The sequence below is a fragment of the Delphinus delphis genome, chromosome 4, assembly GCF_949987515.2.
Source record: "Delphinus delphis chromosome 4, mDelDel1.2, whole genome shotgun sequence".
Lineage (NCBI taxonomy): Eukaryota > Metazoa > Chordata > Mammalia > Artiodactyla > Delphinidae > Delphinus > Delphinus delphis.
Genome location: NC_082686.1, coordinates 50189192 through 50202248, shown reverse-complemented (window position 1 = coordinate 50202248; position 13057 = coordinate 50189192).

Here is a 13057-nt window from a genome sequence, read left to right as displayed (position 1 = left end):
TGGACAGGGTTTTGTTTTATTTTTTAACCATTGTCCATTATATAAGGTAAGATAAAGCTTGAAAGCCCAGAGATACTGCTTACAAAATTATTGCCAGTTGGAATTGTATGTAATTACTGAAGGGCTGGAGCAAATTTTTATTTTATTTGATTTGATTTTAATTGGTTTTAGGAGTCATTTCCATTTAAGCAATGCTAAGAAAACATTAAAGCATAAGATGGTTACAAACTCTTCTACATAGACACTAAAATATGATCTTCAATCAGAATATGTTAACTCTAAAACAGTATCTCACTCCCTTTAATTTTTCACCAGGTGTTTCATGTGTGTTAATTTTGTTTCAAATCAGGGTCTAATTTTTTTTCCATATTACATGGAAAGGTATTGCTTCTATGTACAGGCTGTTGAAAATCCATGGAAATAATAAATAAAATATAAAAGGAGAGTTCTGCTTCCACTTAAGATATAGAAAGCTTTGAGAATATCATCCCCAACATAAAAAAATTAGAAAAGCAAAATAATCTAGAAAAATCATAATTTTTCTTGGGCCCATCAGAGAAAAACTTAAATACCCTGTATTTCAAAGGGTGAAAATCCCCTCCATGGAGAAAAGGTATACATCTTTTTTATAGCATGGGAGAAAGACTTGATTACCATAAATGTGGATAAGATAAAATCAGCTGATATTTTCATAAAATCTTAAAGGTATAGTGTGGGCTAGCATATCAATATGGCATAACTTGGAGCTCCAGAAACAGAGGCAGTTTCTAATTAATCTGAAGGCCTATTAAAAATAGGCCTTCACCAGTGCTCAAAAGAAAGATTGGGAGTAGGACGAGGGTCTCAGGAGAAATACCACTTGGTGTCACAGGCATGCAGGATATGATTGGGTACCACTCAAAGACAGGCATGATGTGATCTGATTCTCTAGGGACTTCCCTCATAGGAAGTAAAGGCTTTTTAAGCTGATGGTGCAGGGGCACGAAAACATTTCACTCATAGGGTTCATGCAAACTCCTTTGCTTCTGGTGGTATGGAAGCAATGAAATTTATTTGCTTCTGGGAGCAGGGTAGAAAACACTTCCAAATTCACAACACAGGAAGGATTCATTGTTAATGAAGTAGAGTAAAAGAAAAAGAAAGAACCCACTGTCCCTGGGCCCAATATTATGTGCCAATACCAAGAAGAGATCTGCTACCAGTGATGATAAGGCAGAAAAATCCCTCCTACCTAAGACCAATCACATGTAAAAGAGTTTAGTAGCAATGGAGAGGTGGGACAGGAATGCTGAGGCATCCCTATCCCTTAGGCACAGGGCCTAAGACTTAGTCTGACCCAGGAAAATAAAGAACTCCTCCCGGCTCCATTGTGCGAAACAAGCTACAACAGTCTGCCATCAGCAGGAGGGAAAAATTATAGAGAAAGCTCCACTCCGTGGTACATGTATGCAGTAACGGGTGAAAATGAGAGTGGAGCAGGAACCCTAGGTAAGAAAAAGTCTCTAGCACTCCAAGCCCCCTTCCAAGTATAAGGTAAGAGCAGCCCAGCAGCAACTGTCCTCTCCAATGGCCTGAAGGAAGAAGAGGTGCACCCAGGTATAACTACAATTTACCTCACTTCCTACTGTTCTTCTCCATACAGCAACAGCTGTTAAACAAAAAGTTGTAAGGCACTCAAAAAGAGCAAGATAATAAACACATTTACAACAAAACAATGAATCAATAAAAGTATATTCAGAGATTATGCAGATGCTAGCTATATCAGAGAGGGACAACAAAATAATTATGATGAATATGACAAAGGATCTAGTGGAAAAGGTGAACAACATGAATGAAAAGATAAAGAATTTCAGCAGAGAAGTAGAAACCATACAAAAAGTCAAAAGGAAGTGCTAGCTGTGAAAATATAATAACAGAGATGAAGAATTCCTGTGATGGACTCAAGAGCAGACTGGGTAGAGCTAAGAAAAAGTTAATTTGAGTATATGGTTATAGAAATTATCTAAGGTGAAACATAAGAAAATAATAATAAATAAATAAAACCAGAGTATCCAAGGGCTGTGAGATAATAAATAATAGCCTACCATCTGTGTATTTGGATAAAAAAAGAGAGAATGGGGTGCAAGAAAAATTTGATGAGATAATCACCCAGAATTTTTGAAAATTAATGGAAAAAATAAAGATCCAAGAAACCCAGAGAATTCTAATGAGCACAAATAAATTTTTTTAAAGTGACTGGCACATAATAGCTAAAATGCTGATAAACAAGGATGAAGAAAATATCTGGAAAGCAAACAAAGGAAAAAGAAACATTATGTAAAGAGGAACAACAACAACAAAATATAACAGATTTCTCATCAGGAACTGCAGCTGTAAGACAGGGAAAAAATAATTCAAAGCTCCATATCCTCTGAAAATATGGTTCTAAATTGTCTAGAGTTGTATTATTGATTTTTTAAATTTTTTTTGTTTGTTTTCTCTGTCACTGATTTTTGCCCTGATTTTTACCATTTCTGTTTTCTATTTACTTTAAATTTTATTTGTCCCTTTATTAGTTTTCAGGTATTTTTTTTGGAAGACACTGAAGAGCTAATTTCTTCTTCTCTAATATAAATATTTCTTCCCTAATATAAGCATTTAGTGCTATAATTTATCCTCTAATTACTGCTTTGGCAGCAACTTAAAATTTCAATATAATTTGTTTTCATTTTCATGTAGTTAGAAACACTTCCTGATTCCCTATTTGACTATTTCTGTGACCTATGTTTTATTTAGATCTTTGTTATTTCATTTCCATATATTTGAGGATATTCTAGAAATCTGTCTCTTATTTTCTGTTACTGATTTCTATTTTAATAATGTGTCAGAGAACATACTTGGCATAACTTGAATCCTCTTAAATTTATTGAGAATTTATTATTATAAATGTATTTAGTCTCCAAATACTTAGAGATTTGCCTGTTATTCTATTACTGGTTTCTATTGTGGTCAAACACTAATTCTAGTATAATTTCAATTCTTTTAAACTTGTTGGGATTCATTTTATGACCAGAATATGATCTTAGTGTGTGTTCTGTGGGAGCTTGAAAATAATGTGTATTTTGCTGTTGTTGTAGTGTTCTGTATATGTAGATTAGATCCTATTTGTTCATGGCATTGTTGAATTCTTCTATATCCTTGCTTATTTTCTGTCTGGTTGTTTTATCATTTGGTAATACAGTGTTGAAGTCTAATTATAATTGGATATTTGCTTTTTTTCTGTCAGTTCTATCAGCTTTTGTTTAACATATATTGAAGCTGTGTTCTCTGGTGTATAAACACTTAGGATTGCTCCATTTCTTGTTGATTGACACATCATTTTTCAATATACCTCTTTGTCTCTAGAAATTATGCTGCTCTGAAGTCTACTTAATCTAACAATAATAAAGCTATTCCTGCTTTCCTTTGGTTAATATTTGTATGATATATCATTTTCCATTCTTTCACTTTATCTATATCATTATATTTTAACTGAGTTTCTTAAAGATAGAATATAGTTGGATCATGTTTTTATCTTATCCACTCTACCAACCCCTGCTTTAGTTTATGTATTTAAACCATTTACACTGAATATAATATTGATATCTTATGGCTCTGCCATTTTATTTTTCATTTTCTACTTGTTCTCTTTGCGTTGGTTCTCTGGTATTTTTTTTTTACTGCTTTTCTCTGGGTTATTTTAATACAAGGGGGGTAATTTTATAGGATCTAAAGCAATAAACATATATATTCAGTCATGGAGGTACCAATTCTAGTTCTCATTATTACTTTGGGTCCATACATATTTGCATCTGGTATCATTTTCTTTCTATCTGAAGGACACACCTTAAAATTGTTTTGTAGTATGAGTCTGAAGGCAATAAATCCTTTCATCTTTTGCATGTTGAAAAGGTCTTTATTTCTCCTTTTTTTTAATTGAAAGAAAGATTTGCTGGGTAAATAATTCCTTTTTCACTAGCTTTTATTTCCCAGAACTTTAAAGCTGGTGTTCTAGTCTCTCCTTGCTTGCCATCATCCTTTTTATTTCTCTGTTCATAATGTCTTCTTCTCCAACTGCCTATAAAGTTTCCTCTTTATCTCTTGTTTCAAGCAATTAGATTATGATATGTCTCATGTCATTTTCTTCATGTTTCTTTTATTTGGGGAACACTGAGGTCCTTCTATCTGTGAATTTTATCAAATTTGGAAAAATTTTAGTCATTTTTTCTTTAAATATTTTTTCTGTCCCCTGCCTTTCTCAACTTTAGGGACTCTAATACATATAGATTATGCCACTTAAAGTTTTCCTACTGTTAAATGATATTCTGTTCATTATTATCATATTTTCTTACTGTTTTTCTCTTGATAAAATTTCTGTTCCTATTCATTAAGTTCACTAATTCTTCAAAATTTCTAATCTGCTATTAATCCCATTGATACTGGAGAGGTTATCAGGTTCTTGTTTTGTTACAGAAAGAATTCAGAGATGAGATATGGGGGTGAAGAAAGCAAAGTGAGGATTTATTAAGTGATAGTATGCTCTTAAAGGGGCAACAGGCAGACAGGTGAGAAGCTGTCCTGAGTTTCTTTGGCAAGCTGATTATATGGGTGTGAAAATGAATGGATGGAATATTCATTGAGGAGGGAGGGGTTTGGGGTCATATTTCCTCATTTTCATTCCAGCTCCACCTTCCTGAAGGGAGGAAGTATTTTTGTCCTTATTTAGTCTTAATCAGAAGTGTCTTCATAGCATCAGTGTGTGATGGGTACTTTTTATCTGCAAGGCTACTTGTATTGTAATGATGGCATAATGAGCAAAAGGTTACATTCAGACTCCAGAGATTCCCGCCTTTTCCCACCTTTCTTTCTCTGCCTCCAGAACTGCTGTCACTTCAAAATGTATGGTTTCCTGTCAGTCTGGAGGTTCCTGCTTTTCTTTGTCTTTCCAAGGACCTCACTGTTCACAAGATGTATGGTTTCCTGCCACCTGGCCTGTGCCCCCCTTTCTCTGCTCATATCTAGTTATCTGCCTGCTCTAATATCATCTAGTATATTTTTCTATATCAGGAATTTTAGTTTTCATCTCTAGAAATTTTATTTTTAAATACTTCTCATAACTCTCCTTAACATTTTTAACATATGAAATACAGTTATAATAACTCTTAATTTTTCTGTCTGCTAAAGCTAACATTTTTGCCCCCATGGGTCTGTTTTTTGTATTGTTTTGTTTTTTTTCATGGGTCTGTTTTAATTGACTGTTTCTTCACATGTCTAGTAACTTTTTATAGGGTACCATATATTGTAAATTTATTTTTTAGATGGTGGATATTTTACATTTATATAAATATTTTGATCTTTGTTCTGGGATAAAGTTGGGTTTCTTGGAAATAATTTGATCCTTTCACTCCATCTTTAAAATTTTTAAATGGGATTGGAACAGTGCTCAGATTAGTACTAATCATTCCCCTCTACTGAGGCATTTCTATTTTGTGTACCCTATTCAATTTTCCCTAATGTATGAAGCTTTCCAGTTTTCCTAGCAGGATTAACACTATTCCTATCACTGTACACACACATCAAGGAATGTTACTTTTAATCCCTTTGTGTGTTTCTTTTCCCAGCCTCAGGTAGTTCCTTCACACAGATGTATAACATTAGTACTGGGTTGAATACTTGAGGAGAACCTTCTGTTGACCTCTGGAATTCTCTCTCTGTGTAGCTCCTTCCTGTATTGTACTCTGTTTTTCAAACTCGAAACATCTTGGTCTGATTGGACTCTTAGCTCCATCTCCTCAGGGAATTTTCAGGCTCTGCCTAAATACTCGCCCTCGCGCTCTCTCTCTCTCTCTCTCTCTCTCTCTCTCTCTCTGTATTGTGGCCTGAAAACTCGATCAGTGGAGTAAAGCTCAGACGATCCTGATGCTCACCTCACTTTTTTAATGCTAATCAAGGATCAATGTCCTCCATTGATTGCTGTCTTGAAAACAACTGGTTTACATATTTTGTCCTGCTTTCAGCTATTTCAGGTAGAAAGGTGAATCTCATCTCTATTACTCCAATTTCTTGGGAACAGAAGTTGGTGGTGGGACTTCCCTGGTGGCACAGTTGTTAAGAATCTGCCTGCCAATGCAGGGGACACAGGTTCAATCCTTGGTCCAAGAGGATCCCACATGACACAGAGCAACTGAGCCTACACGCCACAACTACTGAGGCTGCGCTCTAGAGCCCGCAAGCCACAACTACTGAGCCCATGCACCACAACTACTGAAGCCTGCACCTTCTAGGGCCTGCAGGCTGCAATGAAGAGTAGCCCCCGCTTGCCACAACTAGAGAAAGCCTGTATGCAGCAACAAAGACCCAATGCAGCCAAAAAATTTTAAAAAATTTAAGAAGTTAATGTTAAGTTTATAAAGCTAGAAGAAGTGCATGCTTGTTTGTTATAATTTCCCTGTATTTTTCTGTTATTTTTGTGAATTCCATGCTATTTTGCAATGTCATTAAAGTAATAAACCATCTTGAGTTAGAAGATAGAGCTTGGATGCTCATGTCTGCATTACAACAGTTGGTAGGACTAATAAAACAAGAATCATCAAAACAACATCATGTTGTCATTGCTTAATAACTGATGGGACCATGACAGCATCTCAGACACTAGAAAACATGAATATTCATTCCAATTACTTTGAATCACATTGTGACATCAGAAAGAAGCCTCAAGGGTATGCTCTTTCCAGTCTTTTGACTTCAGGGTAGACAGTAATGTCAAAACATTAACATATTGTGATAGGAAGCTCACCTGCTTCTTTCTCCCTTTGAAATTGTTATCAGGTTTTGGAAAGGGCTGTAGTCATCACACTCAAGATTTGGATACTGAACTTGTGAACAGAATATTAGCAAACAAACTAAAGAAACCAATAAGCAGTCAGCAAGTTCAGAAGCTGTTACATTGGACTACTGTTAAGGTCAACTACTGTTTCATTAAGAGAATTTTTCACTAGGATATTAAAAAATTTTCAAAGAGTTCTCTTCTTAAAGTGGACAAGCAGTTCACCTTCATAAGGAGATATGAGAAAATACAGTTTTCCTCTTTGAGTCTGTCTGCCTCCATCTGTTTCCCTGTGTCTGTCTTTCTCTTTCTGAATAGCCTAGTTCAGTTTTAGTAGCATTTGTCGGGGGAGAAGGATTGATATACAAATAAGTTACCTACATTGTTCATAACAAAACTTAGTAGGCTTTTCTTCAGATAGCAAACCAAATATTTAATTAAAATGATAGAATTTTTATTCTTAATGACTACAAAGATATATACCTCTCTGTGTTAGGTGGAATAATGGTCCACCAAATAGATCTGTACACTAATCTCCATAACCAGAGATTATACTACTAGCAAAAGTGACTTGGCTGTTGTGATTAAGTTATGGAACTTGAGATAGGGAGATTATCCTGGATTATCTGGTGGAGCCCAATGTAATCACAAGAGTCCATTTAAGGGAACAGATGAAATCAGGAGAGCCGGAGTCCGAGAAGGAGATGTGACAATGGCAGCAGAACTTGGAATAATACAAATACTGGAAGAAGAGGCCACAAGACAAAACTGTAGGCAGCCCTTAGAAGCTGGAAAAGGAGAGAAATGAATTTTCCACTAGAATCTCCAGAGGGAAGGCAACACTGCAAGCACCTTGAGTTTAGCCAGGTGAGACTGATTTTAGATTTTTGACCTCCAGAACTGCAAAAAAATAAATGTGGGGACTTCCCTGGCAGTCCAGTGGTTAAGACTTTGCTTTCCAATGCAGAGGGTGTGGGTTCGATCCCTGGTCGGGGAGTTAAGATCCCACATACCTCATGGCCAAGAAACAGAAACATAAAAAACAGAAGCAATACTGTAGCAAATTCAATAAAGACTTTTAAAAAATGCTCCTCAAAAAAAAAAACTTTAAAAACAAAACAAGACAAACAAAAAAAATAAAGGTATGTTATTTTAAATCCCTACATTGTGTTAATTTGGTACAGCAGCAACAGAAATTAACATAGTCTTTAATGAAGCAGAACTTTTTACTCTGCCTTACAGTTATCTGTGTAAAATAGTTTTTCTCCAATATGCTATAAGCTTTTGGAGGTTAGGTATGTTCTTTAACATAGTGCCTTCTTTCATGTGTGTTCTAAATATAAAGTAATCTCACCACCAATCAGATCCATACAATGAAAGGTACCCAATAAATAACAATCCTAATGACTGTAGAACATAATAAGTGAGTCTATATTCAGTACTAGGCATTAACTTTCTGGGATTTTCTGAACTTATCTTTCTAGAACTTTGGCTTTGGATTGGACCTATTGTCTTAAGCAAAAAACAAACAAAAAAAATCAAAAAACAAAAAAAAATCCATTGAAAATGTTACATACCCATGGCAGGATATCACTATTTAGGTGACTTTAATGGGAAGATGTAAATATTATGGGTTTTTTCCCGTATCTTTGCAGTATTAGAAGTCAGAAATGAAGGTTTGTCTTTTCCTTGTGGAACTACACTGTGTGGACACTCTCCTGTAATATTCAGGAAACCTAGTGAGGGGATGGTGAGAAATCTTCATATCTATCTTTGGGGGAGAGGCAAAAACAAACAAGTCACATTGAGAATGAGATGGGATAGTGAGATTCCTGTGATTATGCCCTGTAAAAAAACTCAATTAAAAATGGAAAACTCATGGTTGGGAGAATTCTCCATTGGACTCTCCTGTTTCTGCATGTTTTATAAGCTAAGACAATGAAAGCCTTTGTTTCATAGTAACTTTTCAAGGATGTTTGTAAACAGCCTTGGACAATACTGTCTCCCTCCAGAGAAAAAGCATGTCTATTTGGTATTCAAAATATCCTGACATCAGGGCAAGGTTTGGGCAGGTTTTTGTGCAGCCATTTATAAAAGGTTGGGGTTTCCTACATGTGCACGGTGTACCTTTGTGTTCCACATTATCCCTGTGAGATCTGGGGGAGGGGGGGACAAGGAGAATTGGCATGAACATGAAGCTCATGCTGCTTGCTATGGAGTGAGTAATAAAGTCTATTTTCTCTGACCCAGGAGTTCATGTGCTCTGCCAACATCCATGAAACTATGGCTGGCTAATTTGTTAGCTTCCTAAGTAGAGAAAATCTCAGATCCTATGCATTCAACTGAGTTTCTAACATTCGACTGAGTTGTTTCTTCATTGGTAAATTGAGGATTCCACAATCATTGATTTCATTTAGATTTGTAATTTCATGCTTATATACTATGAGACAAATTGAATAAACATGCAAACTGACTCATTAATTCTCAAAATGTGTTCCCTAGACCATTTTTGAGAGAATCTCCAAGTGTATCTGTTAAATACACACACACACACACCTCTCTGGGTCACACAGCACACTTATTGTAACAGAGGGAGTAGGGTACAGGGATCTATGGTTTAAAAAATATCCTCAGGCAATTCTAGAGTACTCTAATGTTTGTAAGCCACTAAACTATGGAATATAAACAGAAGATAAGTAATGTATGGCAACACAGTTCCCTTTCTAGTTGTTAAATGTGGTTCACTGGGAAGCATTTCTTGGACAGATTTGTTTAGAAAAAAATAGATTAGTGAGAAGGTATTATCAGCTCTCTAACTCTGTCAAAACAAACACTAGGCTTCACAATTAGAATTATTTCAAGTTCTAAGTAGTCTATGATAATACTGTTATCACTTTATATTTTTAGGTTTGCAAGTTCACCGCTTTAAAGGTTGATTTTAGCACTTAGGGAGGTTTTTTTTTTGTCATTGTTTATTCCATCTGCAGTGGGCACAGGTTTCTACCCATCAGTGTTGCTGACTTGTCTATTTGACTTACAGGCTCAAAAAATAACATTTCAGCAACAGGGATATGTAAGTGATGGACATCAGTATTCTCTGTAAATCAATCACTCAGTTATCCTTTTTATTGATAACAAAATTGGAACTATAAAGTTACTGCAATAGAGTAGAAAGAGTGTGGCTATGGATTAAATCCTGCCTGTTTCTCTTCTTGGTTCTGAGAGCTTAAACAAATAACAAAATATTTGAGTCCAGAATTATATAAAATAATCATAATTAAAATATATAACTTATAGGGCCTGCCTGTTTCATAGTCCTCAACAAGCATGATTCTCATTTTAATGGACTATGCAGTAAAGTTCATACATGTTAAAAATGACATTAAAAATTACTAAATTATTACAAAATCTACACCTTGAACAATATTTTAAAGAAACATATACCTAAATTTACACAATTAGACATCATCATCATGAATATTAATTCATATCACTATATGGAAAATGGAACACAAAACTTCACATGTATACAGACACACATTCAAAGATTATTTTTAGGTCTAATTTCCTCCCAAGGTTAATTTCAAGATAAAAATTATCCAGGACTTTTTAGATGGATATAACTTCAACCAATTTGGTAATCCTGCTCCACCTGCAAAGCTTTTCAAAATCATTACCTTTAAGTTCTAAAATGGGAGTTATTTTACTGCCTTGCATTTTTCTTACTCTGCCTTGGACAAATTATGCCTAGGTTTTTGCTACTATATGCAATGTTTTCTGTTTCTATAAATCTCAAGCTCAGAAAGTCTTAAGGGAGACAAAACTCCTAAATAATCTATTTCTAAAAATTTTGAAGAGCTTAAAGGAATGGATTCAGTGTAATAATTTATTGATGGATTTATAATCTTTCCTGTCTCTGTGAACATCTTAATTTAGAATGTTAAACATTTATTAAAATGTTTATGTGCCTCTCCAACAAGTTCACTAAAAATAACTATTTTTCTTTAAAAAAGAAGGTACCATGTTACAAATCTGTAATCAATCCATGAGGTAATGATACAACTTCACTTTCACATGTAAAGTTCTGTCTCAGATAACCAGGAAATATGCATTGTACATTCTGTGCTCCATAGATACAAGTGTATAGGTACTATGTCCAGTAGGATTAGTTTGGAAGAAGGGAAGAGAGAGAGAGAGAGAGACGAGAGAAAGAAAAGGAAGAGAGAAAGAAAAGGAAGGAAGGAAGAAAGGAAGGAAGGGAGGAAGGAAGGGAAAAGGAAAGAAGGAAAGCTCTAGTAAAGGGCTTAAACAAGATTCCAGTTTAGTTAATCTCTCACATTAAAAGAGATTCAGAGGTCTGTGTCTCTTTGTTGATGGGGGTGCTCCATACTGTCTGGTCCTACTTGCTTTCATCTCTCTATTCTGCCATCTTCTGCTTGTGTCTTATACCTCATGTTGGTACGATGTGTCATTACATCAAGAAAGGAGAAAGAGCTTTTCCTTTGTCAAGGAAACTTTCCTTAATGCCACGTTAAATTTCTGCTTATTTTTATTGGTGGAATTTAGACTCATGGACACACCTAGTTGCAAAGTAGTGGGAGGGCAGAATAGCGACTTTTATTTTAGATAACAGTGTGGCCCACTAATAAGGAATTTATAACTACTGAGGAAGGAAATAGTTAATATAGAATGTGTGCATTAAAACCTCTCCTATACATGTTAAATGAAAATATTTGAAGGAGAAAGAAAAGGAGGTAATATACACATATTTTCTTGTGGAGAATCTTTTAATATTTTGAGGAATTTCTTTAAGAAGTATCTTTCTAACTGCTGGAAATTTTATTTGTCTGCTGGAAGAAGTACCTATCTCATTTAAAAGCAGACAACAATAATAAAAAGCCCTTTGAAAAGGCTTAAATTTCCCATTTCTTGGAAGAGGAAATGTAGCCTGTCACCAACAGATTAATATATTACTGACATTATCTGGAATAAAATGTTTGTTATCACTTTAGCTAAATATTCAGATGTGAAAACCTAAACAGTATATTATCTAGGAAAATAAATAATAAAACTACTGTGTTTCTTGACCTAAACTTGACTCTGAGATAATCTACTTTAACTCATTTTATAAAGGAGGGAAATGAGGAAGTAACAGTACAACTCCATACAAAAATCCTGGTCTCCTGAAACTGATAACAACTTTTTTTTTCCCATGTTAAATATTTAGTAGAGGTGGTTTCATAGCCTCTTTTACCTAATATTTCTCTCTCCTCTCCCCATCTCCTCCCGTTACCTTCTCTGCCTCCTCTCTCTCTCTCTCTCTAATGCTATGTATTTTATTTCTGGTAAATATCATATAAAGGAATAGAGATATTCCTCTTCTGATATTCAGTTCAAACATTATTGATCAAATAAAGAATATGCCAGGCGACAATATACTCTAAAGAAACTTCAGAAAGCAAAATAATTTGGAATAACATATGGAATTTATAATCTACATTTTATTTTATTGAATGAAAATCAGTGAAAAAGGTTTATGTGCTAGTAATAGAGACCTAAATTCGCAGTTGATTAAAATATTGATGTTTATTTTTCCCCCCTGTAAAATGAAGTCAGGATGTCTTAGATCAGGGGTGGTACAGGGGTTCTACAATGTCAAGAGTGTCCCAGCATCCTTCTTCCTCTTTTCCTTCCCAGCTATAGCATGTGTGTATTTCTGTACAGTGTCCTCATATTTGTTTTAGATTAAGTTCCATCCCGTCCCATCATATTCTCATTGAAAGTAGAGGAAGATGGACTAGGCACAGACAAAAAGGAATTTGCTGGTTGAATCAACCCAAATTCAGGAAGCTTTGGTGGAAGTCCCGTTGCATCACTTTTGATCATGTAACTTGAGCCAAAGCATTAGTCACATGCCTACCCCATCTTAAAGAGAGGCTTAGAAATCTACTTTTTCAGTTTGTTACATCACTTTTCATGAAAGCTGTGTTTTATCTTTAAGTGTGAAGAGGAGATTGGGCACTGAGATTATGACTAAGAGGTTCAGCCACAGTACCAGCTCACAAAAACCTCCAAGAAATATGTGCTGTTGATAGCAGCCCAGAATTTGCAAGGCTAAGATGGCTCCATAACCCTAATAAAGCTGCCTGGAAATGGTCAGTCTCTTCTTCCTCAGTGGGGATTTAAGCCCACCTCGACATTTGCAGCTTTGTG